Source organism: Numida meleagris, chromosome 2 (genome assembly GCF_002078875.1).
Source record: "Numida meleagris isolate 19003 breed g44 Domestic line chromosome 2, NumMel1.0, whole genome shotgun sequence".
NCBI lineage: Eukaryota > Metazoa > Chordata > Aves > Galliformes > Numididae > Numida > Numida meleagris.
The window spans coordinates 61,777,567-61,787,857 of record NC_034410.1 but is presented as its reverse complement, the minus strand read 5'-3'; positions in this window follow the sequence as shown (position 1 = coordinate 61,787,857).

Below are 10,291 nucleotides of genomic sequence, written 5' to 3'. Positions count from 1 at the left end.
CAACAGAGTGTAATGTATAGAGCCACATGGTTGCTATTTCACACCCAGGGCTCAACTGAAACTACAGTGCTTTTAGGAGCAACTGATTGAGAGACAGATCAGTGGGAGCCACACACCTCAAACCAAGTAATTTATGTGAATGATTTTTTTCAGTACTTCTTATGGTGGTTCGGTGCTCGTATGTGGTATCTTAGTTCAGTGTATACACAGAAATAGTTTTGAGTGTTTTGTTTCAGGAAAAATCTCCAGGTAGAAGCTATAATAATAATGTTTCACAAATAGAAGGCAGTTTTCTTGGGGTTTCTACTCTTGGAACAAACCAATAATGTACCTCAGACTCCAAAGGGAAATGTATTGTTAATGGAAAAATTGTCTTCATCCTCTCTTTCTATTTAAGGCAGTCTGCTGCCAGTTTGTCATGAACACATAAAGGCCTAATGCAATATGGATTAGATAGTATAAAAGTAAAACAGCAGCACGGACTCCAGATGTTCATTAGTGGAGTGGCTATTGTAAAAGACCACTGAGGAACTTCATCTGTTCTGTTCCCTCAAAGGTTTCTAGTCATTAAATAATTTTCAAGGGACCCATATCAGCAGATTCTATTTTGTTTTATAAAACCTTTCCTTCTGAACGTTGTGTGCTGCGTTTGCCACTGATGTTGGATAAACTGTTTCACTGCAGTTGCACCCACTTATACCAGTGCTGTATTTAGACCTCTGCCATTGTGTGCACACACTGCAAAGGCCATTCAGGTGCAATGAGAGATGGGGCCTCTGCATTTTATTGTCCTATATCTAGAAATCTAAATAATAGTCAATTTTGCTTTACTCTAACAATTTTTAAAGTAAATCTGTTTGGTTTTTTTTTGTATTGTATTTAATTCTTACAGTTTTAATAAAGTGTAACAGACACTGGCCTTAAAGCCACATTAACAGGGTTAGATTTTCCATTTTTATAAAGAAAAGCATTCTCTTTTCCAAACAAGATGCATTTATCCTTGTGTTTGCAGTGGGCTGTATCCCACCACCTTCACCTTCCTTTTTTCTGTTGTGCTCTGTGCTGTAAACAACTTATATACCAAGAGAGAAATCCAAAGCTGATCTGGTTCACAATGCCAGTATGGTTTTAGTTAGCTAAATAAGAGGCTGAACACTTGTTTGATTTGTTTCCATTTTGTTTTGTTCATTTGCATCTGTATGCATGTGAACAAGATGTTTAGAAGGTTTTTATTCTACCTGAAGTAGAAGAATGTTCCTCTGGGTCATCCAAAAGTGCCTGTCCTGTTTTCCAAGTCTGCTTCTCTTTCTCTCCTCCTACTCCATCATCTGTTCCTTGCTTTTCAGTACTAATCTTGTCCTCAGTTTGCACAGTTTCTTATGCTGTACGAGTACGAAGAAAATGACTTATTTTCTGTATGAAATTTATGGATAGTTTCTTACAGGGAGCCAAGATTTGCTTTGTAGTTTCAGTCATCAAAACAATTCACTTGAAGGACATGAGTAATAGCATTGCCCTTAGTAGTAAGCATACAAGGGGAGACTAGGTACTGCAAAAGTTCTGTCATTTTGGTTGCTGTTTCCCTTCCATTTTAAAAATTGCAATTTTCAGCTTTAAGTCAATGAATCTGTTGCTCATAAAGCTGAGGAGACAAAAATTTTGTTTTGTTCATTGAGTATATAGTCCCCAAATCCAGACTTTTACAGGGTCAGGAAGAATTTGACAATTACCCTTCTTTCTTTTAGAAAGTTCTTTAGAAGAAATTCTAGAAGCAGTCTTAAATAGAGGGAGAGAGAGAGAGAATGAAAGAGAGAGGCATACTCTTAGAATGAAAATACAGCATTTTCATAAAGGTGGAAGTCCAAACAATATAATGCCAAATATTGTTAGAGCTTTTTGTGACAGAAGTTCTTAAATACATTTTTCCTAACACACATAATTAGTCAGGTAGCGAGGAACTGTTTTTGACTTGTATGCTTTCATGAAACTTCTGCTTTTATTAGCTTCCAGTTGATCAAATACCACATAACCTCTTCATTCTAATTAAAAGGCACACCACTTATTATGGGATATATTTTTAAGAACTACAGATCAAACTTTTAAATTTTGACTTCAGAAAACAGTTTCCCACATTGTTTCTAAAGCGGTTTAAGATCTTCTGTTGCAAAAAAAAAATCCCCCAACTGCTGCTTTTTTGTTCATTGTGTTGAAACATACAGTACAGAAGGCAAAACCTTTCCTCAGTCTTTGTTGTCACAGGTGATGACACCATGGTTTGAAGCCAAATTCAGCCCTTGATTATAACAATGAGAGATGGGAGTACATGCCCTTGGGGAAAACAGAGTTTTGGATCTCTCAAATCTTTTTTTATTAGGCTTCGCTTTTACTGGGTGCATGCATTTTAAGAAAGACTGTTCAACGAGAGAGGAAGCCAGACAAAATGCACTGAGCCATATCCATTAATGATTTCACTCAAAACTTGCTCTGGAGCAGATTTATGTTGGTGGAAGATCCCAGTCACACAAGTGCTGCTCCTAGCTCAGTCAGGGCAGATCAATTCCACACTTCTCTTTACAGTGTAATGGAATTACAGTCCTGGCTAGAAAATGTATACCTTTGAACATAGGCATGATATTTAATCAATAACTGCATCATTAAAAATTATTCCCTAATTATGCTTATGCTGCTAAATAGAACGGGGCTTTCATGGATCTGGTCCCTGGTTTCAATACTCTTCACACTGTAACATAATTTAACACTAACTAGAATTCTCAAATTATTTGTCACTTTAAGACTTTCACTTCTCTTATTTTTAAACTTGGAAGACACTGATTATCTGCACTTAACCCAATGCTAAGCCCAATTAGTTCTAGGTGCCATTTTAGGCTTTAGGGTAGCAGCTGCTCTAAGTGGTATCCAAACTGCCAGATAACAACCTATGGTTCTTGTATAGCTTCTAGTAAGAAGTAGTTTTCTCCAAAGGGCAGAAGGAAAGAAAAAGAAAGAAGGTGAATGTAGATAACTAGGTCAAAATTCTCAACAGAATATTGGTTTTCACTTCTGTTGCTCTGCAGAGCTGGAATGTCTGTATCACCTGTACAAGATCCAGAGACTGGCACCCTTTCCTGAGGGAAGGGGCCTAAGAGTGTTTCTTTCAAAGGTCTGAGTTGAGATAACTCTCATAAAATATAGCCAGCAGGTAAAGCAAACCTTTTGTAAATTAGCCTTGTGATTAATGTACTCATCCAGAGGCAAAGCTCTGCATTCCCCTCCTTCCAAAGGAGATGTGTAAGCACATCTCCCATGTGAATGCCTTAAATCCCAGGTTGTGAGGGAAAAACAGCTTGACCTTTCAGGTGGCATTGGGCAGTGAACAGGAACTGGGAAAACTCAGAAGTCTGGCTCATATGAAGCAATATGAGGCTATGCTTACTTATGTTTTGCTTTGGTTACTGAATTGTAGATGGGTATCCTCTGTTCCTGATCCCTGTTCTTGGAGCTGTTCATGTGTATCAGCTTAAACTATAACAAACTGAAAAACAAAAATAGTTATAAGTGTGATGCATACTTTGTTCCAAACTTTCCTCCCCCAGGGGAAAAAACAGGCAGGTCTTTTCAAAGCTTCAGGACAATAAATTGTTGCTGACTTCAGAGGAAACCATGGGAACACTGCACTTTCCAAAACAGAAAATCATCTGTTTCACGTTTCATGTGCCATAGGAAAGGTATAAAACTGGGATATTTCTAAGAACTTGAGCTAAAGAGCTGATGGTATTTTAGCCCTTCCTGGTAGACGGGTGACATGTCCCAGTAAAATGATTCAAAATTACCAGAAGAAAGTTGGAGTACACCCAAGGCTCCCAGGCTTGATGTCCCTAAACAAGGGTCTTTGTCATCTGAGCTAAAGCCAAGACTTCAATGGCAGAAACCTAGAGAGTGGATGCTTTTGAGTGGTGCACAGAATTTGTGAAGCTAAGTGAGAAGCATTTAGAAAGGATTATTTTTTCCTTTTTTTTTTTTTTTATCGTCTTGTTTGTCTGGTTGATTTATTCTCCTGTCCTCCTTACACTGTCTATACTTTAATCTGTTTCTGGTTTATGGGAACTATAAAAAGTCTTTTACATTGAGAGATTTACTTTATTTGAATGCAAATTAAAACTATTATCTTTCAGTTACAGGCCAAAGATTGCAAAATAATGCTTGTTTATAACTTGGAAAATTAATCTTTTTTCCCCCGTAATGTCATGTAAATTGTTCAGCTAAAGTAGAAATGTACTGTTAACTTTTGCCAATCATTTATGTTTTATACTTTGACTTGCTAAAGAAGATAACAAGACAAAGAGTGAGTTAGATTTGAACGATATGAAACAACAATATACTCTGCTGATGACTGTCTATAAAACCATAGTCTTGGGCTCAACTTCCCTGTAGTGGTTCTATTGAAATAAAAGAAGACAGGCCAGTGTAAGTCAGCTGACAGCCTCACTCATATTGTAAAAGTTAGTGAGATGAAAACAGTAAGAAAACTTCATAATTCATTGAAAATCTTTATACAGAGAGGGAGAAGAGAAAGAACATATGTTACCTTTACAAATATGATGTCACAAACAATATTTTGAAGGCAGAAAAAGAAATAAGATACATTTACCAGTCACTGGTGCTGCTCTCTGTCTATATACCTCTTTGGATATGCACAATCAGAAGGGGGAAATGGAGAAGAAAGCCTATCTTAATTTCCTCTGGGAAAAAGCTATTAGATCAGCTGCACTTTGCTCAGAGGTAGTGAAACAGAATAAAAGGACCTAGGATTTCACGTTGCCCAAAGAGGGTTGCGGTAAGGGGAGCATTCGCTCATTTCACACATTGAGATATTCAGGTAAACTAAGGCCACATTGTTAACACTGGCTTGATTTTTTTTTTTTTTTTCAGGGCTGACTGGACCAATCTGTGATAGGAGAAAAGGCATTCATAAAGGTCAGACACTTCCACATCACATCCTTTTTCTGTATTACCAGTGTTGTAGTTAGCTGACGTGGAACATTTTTGGATCTGGATGCAGAGAGGCCGAAGAGTGAGAGCCACTCGTCTCAAGCAATGACAACTACTCTTGATTGATGACATTGGGTTGTGGGTTTGGTGTTGTCTGCTTGCCATTCTAACTGTTCAGAAAAAGCCACTGCATTGGTTTCTTTTGATATTTATTACTGAGTTTTCACTATATGAAGCTAGACCATCAGTTATCACAAGAGTATGCCAGATTTTGCAAAATGGAAGCTCAGTTCCTGTCTTTGATTGTATTTGATAAATTCATTCACAAGACATTAAGGTCGTTGCTGAAGAACACAAACCTGAAACTTCAGAAAGCAGTAGTGAATTACATTCTTTGTTTCTCTTTTGTACTTGTCCCATCCTTTTTTCCTTATGTCATTCAATAATTAAATTTAAACTGAAAGTATACAGGGTTTTTCTTGTGGAAAAATGTAATGAAAGCACAATGTTGCTGTAGTTTCTCTGTGCTTTTTGTAGGATAGAGAAATCTCTTCCAGCAAATTACCTTTTCTCGTTGAAAGTTTTCTTGCTGAAAAGTAAGTCTGCATAACCAAAATTCACATTAAAAGAAAGGTCAATGTCTGATTTTAAAATTTAAGAAATTTTATCGAAAGAGTCAGAAGCAGGGATGTTGATCCACACTTTCACTTCGAAATAATTTTGAGTAGATTTAAAGAGCTACATAATTACATCTTTTTAAGCTTAGGATGTTTGGAATTATGCTCAGCAGAAATATTGATTCACTATTAAGAGAAAATATTTCAATTTTGAGGGAATCATCTCTGTGTGAGATGACTTCTTCTCTTAAAAGTTTCCTATAAAAGTTATGTTTCCTGTAAGATTTCACTTTAAAAAAAATGTGATTTGAAGATCATTTCTGCTGGAGGTTTTCTTGATCACTGCTATATATAAACTGACTTGATTCCTAAATAACTTGAAGAGATGGGAAGGGAACTGGGGAATAGAGATACAATCTTAAAATATTGTTTCTGCTAGTGCTATAAGAAGTAGCTTCGTTCATTTTGACTGATATACTCTTATGCTCTCTTTTGAAATACTTTAATTTGATGCTTGAACTGTGAAATAACAGGACCAGAGGAATTTCCCTTCTGGTTTTTATTGCTTCCCAAATTAAGTCATATGGGTAAAGATCTTAAAATCCGGCGCCAGTGTGTGGCTTTGCTAATAGTATCTAAGTGATCATGTCATTCCCGAGAAAGGCATGTTTCAAATAAAAAAAGGAAATGTCAACCTTGAGAATTTTTTATTAAATCTCTTTTCTTCTTCTCCACAAGTTCAGCTTTAGCTGACCACTTCCTCTGTCTGGTTTATTTTTATTAGAAATGAGCAGATTCATTAACTGTGCAACTCGGTGGTCAGGCAATGACTGGATATGTCCAATAATGGGTAATAGTTGTATTTTTCATTGGGAGACCAATGTTTGCTTTGGAGATGGCCTGGGGAACAGATGTAATCTGAGAGGGTTCTATGTTTACCTCTTGTTTCACTGATATGCTGAGCATGTTTGAAACCAGTGAGAAAGAAAAACAAACATTTCAGAAGAAAATACCTGCAGACTGTTTCCCCAGACTGTTTTTCTGGGCTTCAGCCAGAAAATCCCCAAACACAACACTGCACACACAAACATGCATGTACAAACATGAACACTTGCATGTATTTTCCAGTGACAAAAACTCCTTCACTGCCTTTTTGTTTCACCTTAAAAAGCAGAAATTGGGTAAAAAGGAGATACTGTGAAGCAGGCTGCTTAAGACATTTTTTAGGGTAGATGCAGTTTGATTAGCCACTGTCCCAGAAACATACTGAAAATTCAGATTGGGCACCTGCACGGAGGAGAGAGACAGGACCGAAAAGGAAAGATGGTTTTGTAATGGATACATTACTTTTAGTCATTATGAAATTGAAACAAAGGCATGGTCTTGTTGTAAAGACACTTTATTCATATGGCTGGATCTTCTCCCTCTTCCCAGTGCAGGAAACAGAGTTCTCTCTGCAAAATCAAGGAAGCACAGTCATTCCTGTCTGGTTTAGTGGCAAAACTGATGTCAAAAGTCACAGTTCTCGCAGCTGCGTCTACTTTATTCTGCTACAGCCTCGTGGACTGCTCTCCAGAGTGGTCGGTTTTCTAGCTAGTAATATTGTACTAATATTGCACTTGGGGTTTCACACGGAGCACCGTGTAACCTCTAGAAGTTTGCTGGTATCTAGATGATGTTTGATATTTTTTGTCTCTCTTTCTTTTCTGAGGGAAATTTATAGACAAAGAATGCTGAATTGCTTTGTGTTGTTGAATCTGAAATCATGGTCCCATTTTGGTTTGAAAACAACAGATGAAACAATTTCAGCAAAAAAAAGATGGGGATGAAACACAACCCATGTGATGATTATAATAATTAAAATAATTAAATCAATACAGAGTACAGCGCAGTATTAAATAGCAGCTGTGCTTCTTTACAGCTAAATTTTTGTCAGTTTCAAATTAAAACCAAAGTTTTTTGGACTGATCTACATCCCATGCAATTTCATTAAATCTAGAATGGTTCCTTGGCATGTAACTTGGCAGTGAAGTTTGTTTTCAGTACATGGTTTTATGGTTCAGGTGCAGAATAGCACTCTGGCTTGCATGTATCTAAAGGTTATTATGCCTCGGACTGTACTTATTTTCTTTGTTTCAAAATTTAGCAGATCAGCTAAACTGTTAATTTTTTTCAATTCCCCACTGCTTCTTTCCCTTAATTCTTTCTTTATTGAAAACAGGTTCATTAAAGAAAATACTGATTGTTAGCCCAGAATAAGGACTAAGGTCAGTGGGCAATTTTAGAAAATTAAATCAGGCAAATGAATCATATTTGCAAATTGACTACTTGAGCACACATGCGTATTTGACCATCTTTTTTTTTTTTTTAATGTGCAGATCAGTGATAAGAATGTGATAGCTACTATTCATGTAATGACAGCAAGAAGGCAAGGAAAAGGAAATTCCTTTCTTTTTCTTTATTTCTCTATACAAAATGCAGTAGTGAAAATACTTCAAATAAAAGTGAATATTCTGACTCTGCCAAAACACATATACTAGATATAGGTGTCCTATATACTTCTAAGCAAATTCTTTACGTGTTTAACAATTCACATCTAGCATTAAATCATTACATGTGAGAATGTTTTGTCCAAAATTGTCATAACTTCTGTTCATAAACACATACCACTGCACATATTTGCAATGTACCTCAACATAACATATTATTTTGTTTGATTATATTATTTGTTATTAATTAAGATTGTTCTTGCCTCTGTTGCTTGAAGTCAGAAGAACCTTCAAAGGCTCTTATTATGCTAACAAATATTCTGTACTTATTATTTTGTATTTATCTACATGGTTACTGATTCATTACTTATGAAGATGTACAGCTTGTACATCTCTAGTGGTGCGTGGATGCTTACCAGTCAATTTTGAAGTGTGCAGTTACAGTAATAAAACAGTTGACTATTTTCATTTAGTTTTTAAATATCAGATGATCTCAACCAGGATTGCTGTATAACAACCTGCCAAATGTCATTTTAAACTTAGATAAAACCTTTTATGAAGAATTTTTAATAAGGTCTGTATGCAGTATTGGTGCCTAATGAGTTTTAAAATTCCCCAAAATTATAATCCTGTAAAATGGAAAAAGCTGCACAGCTGAACACACCAGGGCAGATAACAACCCTGATATGTTGGGGTCCTCAATTGCAGTACTGCAAAAGAAAAGAGATATCTGCAAAAAGTGGTTAACCACTTCATCATGTCGTTATTTCAACACTGCTTTCCAGGACTTGATCAAGTTGAAGTCTTCCTCAAGTTGAAGTCTTTGGGAATGTTGCATTGTTTTCACCAGGAGCAGAGCTGGATAATGAAGTAGAGCTCCTAGTTATGCTGCCTTCTTTGGCCTCTTGACTATGCACCTGACTCACTTGGAAGCTGATATTCAGAAGGAAAATCTGGAGGCCCAAGAATGTACACAAATAGATAGATTTGTTGAGACCACCTCAAGTAGCCAAACTAAGCTGTAAATACCAGAAAATCCCCTTTCTGATGGGATTTCCAGTGCTTTGTTCTTCTAGTTAACTGGAAGATGATGAGTACACCTGACCTGCTGTTTTCCATCTCCATCTAAGGAAGAGATGGAACATTTAAAAGGAAGCAAGAAAACAGTATAAGTCATACATGAAGACTGGTTTTCTGTGGCTTAGTGTTTGATATTTGGCTCATTGTGGCTGTACCAAGGTATAAGTTTTGTTTGAAACTTTTACTGTGGTTGGGCTGGCTGGTCATGATGTTTTTCCCCTGTGTGGATCAAGTTAAACCTTCAGCAAAATATGCATGAAATGGGCCAATACCTGAGAGTAAACAGTATGTGATCCCCTTGGCACCATTTCTATAAGAAGCCAGGTTTAACTTGTGTAACTTTTTAATAGCTATAATTAGTATACTTAATGTATATTATTTTAGCTGAATTAGTTTATTTATATACTGTCACAAGAGAATGACATAAGTGAATCTGACCCTGTCTTGCCAGGAGGTTAAATTTTGTCCCTTCCAACCTGAACTGACACATGATCCTATGGTTTAACTGTTCATTTCTATCTCTAGTTCCTATTGCTCTAATATTCTTCCCGTGCCAAAGGATGTGAACAGTGAAACAACGGAATATTTGACAGCGTGAGCTGACATGCCTCTCTGAGATGTGAAAATGTCTCTTTATCTCATGGATTTGGAAGTTATTCTCACAGTAATAGCAATACTTCCTTGTCACTTAATTGTATCTGTCTTTCCACCAGAACTACCTGCTGTGGATGACACCTATCAGCTAGCTGCCATCAGCTCACTGTATGTACAACTTGTGTGAAGAAAATTGCATTTCTGATTATGTTAATGACAACAAACCTGGACTTTGAGATATGATGGGTAATGAATCTGAGGGAACAGCTAAGCAAAAAAAAGTAGGAAACTCGGTCACTCAAAAGATTATTTTTTTTCATTTGTCTGAGTTCATTCTGAAGTACATGTGTTTGTATTAACCCTGTTGGGACACAGTTCAGCACATTATTTATACAAAATTACTTCAGTGGCTGATTATTATTAATTACCATCATGAATTCCTTGCAAGCCAAGCTGGACACCAAATGAAATTTGGTTTCCAAAGTAATTAGGAGTTAATGTTGCAATGTGTGTTGCTTATTG